The 10,471-nt window shown below is 33.3% G+C and overlaps 1 long non-coding RNA gene across 2 annotated transcripts; it reads right to left on the bottom strand.

Annotated features, from left to right (window-relative positions):
• Positions 1-1,328: 1,328 nt before the first annotated feature.
• Positions 1,329-7,526, bottom strand: LOC107786265 (uncharacterized). Of its 2 annotated transcripts, XR_012694487.1 has the most exons (4): positions 7,373-7,526; positions 3,051-3,161; positions 2,791-2,980; positions 1,335-1,738 (listed from the first exon to the last, which is right to left on the bottom strand). It is a non-coding gene; the product is annotated as an uncharacterized LOC107786265 (long non-coding RNA). The 2 variants fall into 2 exon arrangements; XR_001648096.2 differs by having other exon boundaries at positions 1,329-2,980.
• Positions 7,527-10,471: the final 2,945 nt, after the last annotated feature.

Here is a 10,471-nt window from a genome sequence, read left to right as displayed (position 1 = left end):
GGTTAGTGAAGCCGTGAAAAAGCCCTAAAAAGTACTGCAAAGTTGCAGAACTAGTAAAAGGGGTGCCACACGTGAAGAGCATTAAATGGAAGTGACAAATGAAGCGTTGATTCTGCTATAGCATTAATGGTGACAAAAATTCCCGTTTTAATGAATTCCACTTCCCAAATATTCAATTGATGAATAAATAGCAAGTGGAGGGACTATCTGCATTGAAAAAAATTGAGTTTACATATTAAAGTGATTGGAAGATGATGTGTCATGACACGTAGGCTGGTCAAAGAGTTATGATTGGCAAAGAGGAACGAGTTGCAACAGATACGAGCAAATGCATAAGAGGAGGCACGAGCGGATACTCAAAAGATTCAACGCCCGTACCTATTTAAGTCCAAGAATTAAGGAGAATGAATCTAACAGCACAAGAGAGTACAGATACAGTATTAATGATCATTAAATACTAAAAACGTTAGAGAATCTGTATTAAAATACAATGATTATGTAACGTAACATTTAATGTCTTTAATTGTCTATAATGGTCTTATTATGACAAAGGCAAAACGCATATTTCCAAGATAGCTATAAAGGGAAAGAATGGGTCAATTGTAAAGACACGAAATACAATCTGAATACATTGGTTTTACTTTGTTATCTTATTATTGGCAAAAATCACTTTCCTTTATGCGTTCTTTGATTATCAGTAACCCAAGTTCTTGTAAATTAAGGCTTTAACCGAAATTCCACTTTTTTGGTTAAACAGATGGTAGGTAAATCCTTCCTCAGTAAAATATATCGACAGAATCCGTCGGTAAGTACCGACGGACCCTATCGAAAATCCATCGGTAAGTACCGATGGATCCTATCGGAAATCCATCGGTACATTTTTTACAGCAGTTGGTCAAATAATTTTACTTACCGACGGATATCCGTCGGTATATTATAAAATAATATAATAATAATAATATCAATACCGACAGATATCCATTAATAAATTAAAAATAATAATTTAATAATACCGACAGACACCATCTGTAAGTTTAGAATTTTAATTTAGTAATATAATAATTAAAAATATGAATAAATTCATATTTCGATGGCTATCCATCGGTATTTTCAACAAAATCTGAAAATTTGGTTCAAGTATACCGACGAGCTCCCTCGCTAATTAAGAATTCTTGATTGAAAATGAATAATTATTCCAACGGACTCTGTCGGTACTCGGTAAATCTGGTACATTTTTGACAGACAGTGCCTATTTTTTGTTGCACCACCTACCAGCAGAATATTACAATACAAACTAAAATGCAACCACAATAAAACTCAACTTAACAACAAAAAAACTTTATACACTATATCCAAACATCCAAATTATCCCATCAAACATCAATACTATCCAACCAAACATCAAAACGTAACATTTAAAGTTAACATCCAACTAAACAACAATCCAACCAAACATAAGATCACTAATCTTCGGGTTACTCCTCATCTTCTTCGTCGTTTGTATTATTTCCATCACTTTCATCTTCTTCATAAATGTCTTTTGGTGGAGAGCATGGCAAGCCGATTAAATGGTTCACTTGAGCCTTGAGGGAGTCAATGTCATTCCTAAGTGCGTCTCTAATCTTCTCTTCATGCTTTCTTTTTTCTCGTTCATCCACACAATTCCTAGAAAGTTGTTGAATTATTTGCCGCATCTCCTCAAGGTCCTCATTTTGCATGGTGGCGGATGTCCCAATACCTTGTAATCCACAAAAGAGAAGTGGAAAAAATACACGAAGAGTTAGAATTGAATAACTCAACACCTAACTTCATAAACTTCAACTAGGTAAATATAAACTTCAAAAGGCAACAGCAAAAGGAGATGTTTACAACTTTGGAGTTATTTTACTGGAGCTTCTAACTGGGAGAAAGCCAACATAGAATCATTTTTGGAGGAAAGAACCAAGCTTATAACCTGGGTAAACTTTTAGTTCACTTTTGTTTTCCTTTTACATGCTAGCTGGCTTTACTCCTTTTGCATAGGAATATTTCAAAGTATTTACAGTCTTAGAATTGTAATGTACAATGTGTTTATCAGTGAGGTGCAAATAGCTAAAGTGGACATAAGCCTCTGAACTTAATAGGGAAACCAAAATTCCCAAGTCAAACTTCAATTTTTCTCAAACAATCTTATGTGACTTGACAAGGCACCAGTTATACAAAATATAGGCAGATTAAGTTTTCTAACTTTTTATTCTTATGGTAGGAGACAGATGAACTTTCTACACCATTTGGTCAATGAAAGTATAGTTTTACGTCATACGTTAAGTATCAGTCTTTTGTTTCTTATCAGGCTGATATGATGAGTTCCTTTTGAATATTTTCTCAAAAGGAAACAATATTATTTTTTCATGTCTATTTTCTCTGTAGTTTTCCTTTCCATCCCTTTACTTGCTAGTTGGTAATTGAGAAAGGTTATGTTTAATTCATTTTTGATTCCCACTTTACATTTGAAGTTAAAGGCCAGTGATTGGTGAATATAGCATCAGCAGTACATCTCTGACCCTAACTAAATCAAAATGTCAATGTTGTTTTTCTTTTTATCTAATCACCAAAAGCTTATGTTGTCATCCTATGCTTAAAAATTTCAATAATTCAAATAGAAGGTTAAGGATATCTATTTGAATATCTCTAAAGATTCTCACAGAAGACTTAAAACATTTAGCTGGAAAGGATAGCCTATAAGTAGTATTTGCAAACTTTAGAGTTTCTTAACAAAAAGAAGAGCTTATTAACCAAAAAAGTATATACTTTGTAGTCCACACGCGAGGCGATGAAAATTACTTTCGGAGGAAAGGCCGTATGCTCTACCCTTATACACGCCTCCAACCACGTTCAGCCATAATGGGAGAGTTTCTTCCTCCGATGGCATGATTAGCTGGCCTTACTCATCGGTCGGCTGACTCCTAACGAGCTCTTCCACAGCTTCTTTATACTGATTCTACATTAAAAGAGAATTTTAGTATATAAACAATCATTATAAAAGAATTTTAAGTTAATCTTGATCTTACATAAGCCTCCTCTGCCCGCGGCTCAACCCAAGCTTCTTCCCCGACTTTGCTTTTTGTGTGGGTCTTCTTCCAAACCTCATCATGTTTCGCGGGTCTCTTAAGAGCATATTCCTGCAAATGAAACAAAAAGAGTTAATAAATTCAAGTAATGTTAGAAAAAATTAAGATTGAGATCTTTAAATAATTAGGAATCTCCTCTTTTGAGATTTTTAAAATCAAGAGAGTTGTCACCCTCATTGTACATTCCAAGAGCATTCATAACCATTTCATGTAATCTAGGATCTTGACTACTTTCACCAATATCAAAATTATGGTTATAAATATTACCATCACTACCCTCAGTCTCTTCATGACTAGTCCACACATAGTAATTATCCATAAAGCCCTTACTATATAGATCAGTCATAACATTCTCTAGTTTCAACCATTTTCTGCACTTGCATTTCGCGCAAGGACACCTAATCATCTCCTTATTTTTGCTAAATGACTTAGCATGATTAATAAACTCATCAACACCTTGTACAAATTCATTTCTTAAACCCCGCCGATTAGGAAGATTCCTATCGTACATCCACATACGATATTCCATCTATATATATAAACAACAAATTTATTATTTTCTACATAATATTTTCTTGCTCTGTATTACTCTGCCATATTAGTATCATCTCTTACTCTAGCCTTTTATAAGATACTAAGGTAGAAGAATCAAGAATGAATCCAACTGTGTTTATGTAAACCACTAAACATATACATACTAAGGTAGACAAAAACCTTTTTTTTAAGTTCCTATGAAAGAGATCACACGCAAGAGCAAGAGGTAGAGCTATGAATTTAATAATATGTCATTTACAGAGGAGTACAAATTGCAGAAAACTAAGAAAGAAAAGAAAACTCAAACAGATCTAATTTTATAGGAGTAAATGATATTGTATAAAACTTTCCACTATCATATTACAATAAATTAAAACTAATACAGATTGTCTGTAGTAAGTACTGTATAAATTAGTAACCTTAAAAATGAAACATTAAACCAATATTAATGTGATGACCCAAAAAATCATCACTTGTTTTTAAAATGAATTCTACATTCCGAGGCCTTAAAAACCTCCTTCGGCATCACCTCGATTTGCGTGCACAGTACAGGTACGTAACCGGAAAGCTATTATGTAAAAATCTATAAAAATGTTAAAATTTTAACTTAAATTTCGGTCAATATTTTGGGTAAACGGATCCGGACCCGTGATTTAACGGTCCCGGGGGGTCCGTGAAAAAATATGGGACTTGGGTGTATGCCCAGAATCAAATTCCGAGGTCCTAAGCCCGAGAAATGAATTTTTAAAGAAAATTATTTTCTAGAAATTTCTATGAGTTTTAGAAATGAAATGCATTTAGAATTTGATAGTATCGGGCCTGTATTCTGGTTCCGGAGCCCGATACAGGTCTTATATGTGAAATAAGATGAGTCTGTGAAATTTGGTAAGAAACAGAAGTCGTTTGAGGTGATTCGGACTCGTAGTTGTGAAAATTTCCTACTTTGAAAGTTTTGAAATTTTTCTTAGATTTTTATGTTAAATTCGTTGTTTAAGAGGTTATTTTGGCGATTTGATTGCACGGATAAGTTCATATGATGTTTTTGAGTTAGTACATATGTTTAGTTTGGAGCCCCGAGGGCTCGGATGAGTTTCGGAAAGTTTTTGAACTATGAAAAGTTGCAGGTTTCTGTTGTTCAGTGCCCAGGGATTTTGTTCTTCGCGTTCGCGTGGTCCCACTCACGAACGCGTAAGGCAAATATCCCATGCGCCAGTTTTCTTCTTCGCGAACGCGAGCCCGAGGGGGGGATACCCTTCGCGAACGCGAGCCCAATGTCGCGAACGCGAAGGTCACTGAGGCCTAACTCATCGCAAACATGACAGGCCTATCGCGAACGCGATGAAGGCCTGTCAGTGATTTTTAAAATAGAAACAAAACGGGACTTAACCAAAAATTTCATAACTTCTTCTTCCAAACTCCAAATTGGGCAATTTTTGAAAGGGGATTTCACCACCAATTTATAGGTATGTAATCTTAGACTCATTTTCTTCAATTTCCATTAACACCCATTAGATTTCTAGGCTTAAATCATATTTTTAAGGGCAGAAAATTAGGGATTTGGGTAAAGTTAGGGCTTTTTGTATATTTGGGATTTAAACCTTATTTTGGGGTCAACTTTTGGAACTAACTATATATTCGGGCTCGTGGGTGAATGGGTGATCGGGTTTTGGTCCGAACCTCGAGTTTTGACCAAGCGGGCCCAGGGTCAATTTTTGACTTTTTGGGAAGAATGATGGGGAAGCTATAATTAAGCATTGGAATTGGATTGTTTAGCGTTTATTGATGTTATTAAATCTATTATGTCTAGATACAATTGATTTGGAGCCGGATTCAAAAGGAAAAAAGATGTTTGAAGCTTAAGTTGGCCGTGGAAGTTCGAGGTAAGTGTTTGGTCTAACCTTAGCTTGAGGGATTAGGAGTTGTGTCCTATTTGCTACTTGCTTCTTGTTGAGTACGACGTATAAGCATGGTGACGAGTATCTATACGTTGGTGTCGAGCATGACCATGAGTCTTAAATTGTAATTTATTGTGTTCTTAAATAATACTACGGATGCTTAAGTTGACGATTCTCTGTATTGAGCAAGGATTATGATTATTCTCGTGAAGATTACTCATGACTGAGTATTGGTGTTAGCTGAGGTAGTTAAATGTTGAAACAAGTTTGGTTATAGTTGTTTCTTCCTTGCCAGGACGTAGTTACTTATATTGTCGATTCCCTTGCCGGGATAGTGTAGTTCTTTATTGATCCCTTGCAGGGACTCTTGTTATGATTGTTGTTGATTGTATATGTGGATCGGGTTACACGCCGAACAATAACATAATTGGATCGGGTTGCACGCCGCAACAATAACATAATTGGATCGGGTTGCATGCCGCAACAATATTACATGTGGATCGGGTTGCACGCCGCAACAATATTATATATGGATTGGGTTGCACGCCGCAACAATGATATAATCGGATTGGGTTGCACGCCGCAACAATGATATAATTGTATCGGGTTGCACGCCGCAACAGTAATGAATGATATGGATCGGGTTGCACGCCACAACAATTGATGAAACAAAGTGTTTATAGATTGATTACGAGTTCCTTATTGTTTTGTTGGGAATTCTAAATTGTCCTTATGCCCTTCTCTTAATTTACTGATGGTATTGATATTCCCCCGCAGCATGTACCCCCTCCCATCCTTACTTGTTTATTCCTGTTTTATTTTCCGTTGTATATTATATAACTGCACAGGTTTATTTGGTAGTCTGGTCCTAGCCTCGTTTCGTTGAGGTTAGGCTAGGCACTTACCAGCACATGGGGTCGGTTGTGTTGATGCTACACTCTTCACTATGTGCAGATCCCGGAGAAGCTCTTGGACCATAGCATTTGGGTGGCTGCCTTCAGTCCAGCTAGAGATACCGAGGTAGTCCTGCAGGCGTCCGTAGGGCCGACGTTCTCTTCTATCTTATTATGTGTTCTATTTTCACTTGTTTCCGAGATACATTGTATTTTCTTTTCAGACACTTGTATGTAGTACTCATAGACAGTCCGTGATATTGTGACACCGGATTCCGGGTAGAGATGTATGTTGGCATTGTAGTACTGGCTTTGGTTATTTTATCAGTTTAAGTCTTCCGCTTGTTTTATTTATCGTTAATAATCAATGTTGATTACCTGTTAATCCAAATTGTTAAAAAGGCTTAAAATGAAAGAGTTAGTGATTCTTTATTTCGCGGCTTGCCTAGCTTCCACGAGTGGGCGTCATCATGACTCCCGAGGGTGAAAAATACGGGTCGTGACAATTAATACTAATAAATTTTGCAACATACAAAATTACATTAATAATGTTTCCTCTTGGAGCAATAGAATGAAAGCAACAGGGCAATTCCATAATAAAGATGACTCATTAGAATCAAGTAAAAAAGAAAATTGAGAGCAAAGAAACGATAATCTACCACCAAAAGAACATAAAAAATAATGTATCAAAACTCAATTTTACTACAATATTGCAATCACATTTGTCTTCTTTCAGTAATTTTGATTGTATCAAAAACCCTAACCCACTTGTGCATATCTTCTTTCAATAATAACTTACCAAACATTTAAAGAGAAAGAGATGAACACACAGAGAAAATGAGCAGAAGATTGAGAGAGAGAGAGAGAGAGAGAGATGAAACAGAGAAGAGTAGCAGAATATAGATAGCTAGATAGAGAGGGGGGGAGATCGAGATCATACCTGTTGCGAACCGCGAGAGAAGGCAAAAGCTAGAAACCAGGCGCAGCTCACAGCGAGAGAGCTGGAGAGATTTGTCTATGGTATGTCTAAGTTGAAGTAAGGTATGAAAATGGTGGGTTTTATATTTCTAAACCTAAAACTAAAAGAGGAAACAACTGGGTGTAAGCGAGTAACCAAAAAAATGGGGGGAAAGGAACGTATAGTGAAAATAAAAGGTGGGAGATATTAAAAAAATAACTAAGAATAAAGGGAAGTAAAATTTTACAACTATATTTATGTAATAAATAATATATATATATATATATATATATATATATATATATATATATATATATATATATATATATATATATATATATATATATTATGTAATTTAGTATATATTTCGGTATGGTATCAGTATTTCGGTATTTTAAAAAAAATACCAAATACCATACCTAACAAATTACCTAGTATGTAATTATTATATAAAATATCAAACTGACAATTAATTAAATTCTAGCTAACAAATTACTATGAATCAATGACAATCAAACTAATATTTTACAAAGACCTAACATATAATTCTTCTTACTGTATAATTTATGTTTAATATTTAAGTTTCTGAAAATATTATGCCCATAATTGTAATATTTTCAATGTAATTTATCTTTTAGCACTAATTAACAATGAAATTAATATTAATAATTTAAAATAAATCATAAGCTAATATTATTATTAATTTACAAGCTAATACTACTAAACCACTTTCACGTAGTTAAGTATCAATTAATAGTCTAATCAATCACTAATATTACTTAAGGATATCACTAATGCACTTCTACTTAGTGTAGTTATCATTTTATAAACTAAACAGTGAGTAATATTTCTTAAGAATACTGCTAATACACTTCTACTTAGTAGAATTTTCAGTGTATAGGCTAATCAATCACTAATTTTTCTTACTGGTATTACTAATGCACTTCTACTTAGTGTAATTCTAAATGTATAAGCTAATCAATCAGTAATAGTTCTTAAGAATACTATTAATATACTTCTACTTAATTAGTCTAATTATTAATACATGGGCTAATCAATCATTAATATTACTTAAGAATACCACTAATACGCATCTACTTTCTGTAATTATCCATTTATAAGCTAACCAATCGCTAACATTTCTTATTTATATATTTCTAATATACTTCTGCTGAGTGTGAGAACTAAGAATACTACCAATACACTTCTAATATATATATATAGCCACACACACGCGTCTACTTAGTGTCTACTTTAAGGATACCGCTAATACTAATCTACTTTTTATAATTATCAATTTATAACCAAATTAATCGCTAACATTTCTCAGGTATAAGCTAATCAATTAGTAATAGTTCTTAAGACTACTATTGATAAACTTTTACTTAATCAGTGTAATTACTAATAGATAGGCTAATCAATCATTAACATTACTTAAGCATACCACTAATATGCATCTGCTTTATGTAATTATCAATTTATAAGTTAATCAATCGCTAACATTTCTTGCTGATATTACTAATACACTCCTACTTAGTATAATTCTTAATGCATAAGCTAATGAATTAGTAATAGTTTTTAAGACTATACTAATACATATTTAATTAGTATAGTTATCAATGTATAGGCTAATGAATCACTAGCGTTACTTCAGAATACCACTAATATTACTTAACGATACCACTAATAAACCTCCACTTACTTTAATTATCAAACTAAAGATAAACAATCACAAACATTTCTCACAAATATCACTAATACACTTCCATTTAGTGTATAATTATCAATATATCGGCTAATCAATCACTAACATTACTTATACAAGGATACCACTAGTTCACTAATTGTTAAAGTTACTTAAAGACACCATGCATTAATTCACTTCTACTTACAGTAATTATCAATTTATAAGATAAACCATCACTAATATTTCTTACGGAAACGACTAATACACTTCTTCTTAGTGTGTAATTATTAATGTATAGGTTAATCTATGTAGTTAAGGATACTACAAATTCACTTTTACTTTATGTGATTATAAATTACTAAACTAATTGCCACTAATATATTTTTAAGTAGTGTATTACCTCCACTTAGTTTAAATTTCAATAAATAGGCTAATCAACCACTAAGATAATTAAGTAAATACTTATCGAGGGACTTACCAATAGCCTCCTTCGGTATTGTGTAATAAAAAAATACAAAATAATTATCTATAAGATTATATATTTAAATTACCAGCGGAAGTCCATCAGTACTGTAAGAACAAAATTCAAATTATTATGTAAATGCAATAGGATTGACTACGTCGATAACTTTATTTTCTTTTTCATTTATTTTTTTAAAAGTACCGAAAGACACTGTCGGTACCTAAAAAAATAATTCAAAAATATAAATACAAAATGTTTCAAGGGAGTCCATCGGTAAATTACCGACGGAGTCCGTCGGTACCCCATCGGTACAACCATTTAAATTTTGACCGGTCAAAATATCATTATTTACCGACGGAAGTCCGTCGGTTCTTTTTTAAAAAAATTAGAAATTAAAAAGTTCAAAAGTACCAAGAGACTCTGTCGGAAAGTCCTTCTGAATACCGGCGGAAAAAAAGTTTGTCAGTACTGTTGCGTCGGTAAACAGATGTTTTTTAGTAGTGATATCTTGACCCACTGCATTTCAATCCATCTAAAGTTGGACTGATATTTAGCCCAAATTGATTCATGAGTAATTTTGCTAAAATATATCTAAAATAATTTTTTATTTAACACAATAAAAGAAAAAAAAGTCTTATTTCATAATTAAACAATTCATAAGAAAATAATACGCATTAATAAAAGCTTGGTAAGAGTTAGGTGGGTTGGATTTTGACCCAAATTTTAGCCCATCTTGAACCAGCCTATCTCAGCAAATTACTTTTGGACGAGTCATTAATCGACTCATTTATTGACTCAGTCCATTTTGACCCACTCGAAATCAGTCCAACTCATCCATTTGACACCCTAATTTCAATAGTAGATAATTTGCTTTCAAAGTAAATTACTTACTATTATTAATCTAAAACTTATCACTATACAAATATACAAG

Source organism: Nicotiana tabacum, chromosome 8 (assembly GCF_000715075.1).
Source record: "Nicotiana tabacum cultivar K326 chromosome 8, ASM71507v2, whole genome shotgun sequence".
Classification (NCBI taxonomy): Eukaryota; Viridiplantae; Streptophyta; class Magnoliopsida; order Solanales; family Solanaceae; genus Nicotiana; species Nicotiana tabacum.
Note: the sequence above shows the minus strand (reverse complement) of the source record. Positions and strands in the feature narration are given on the sequence as shown.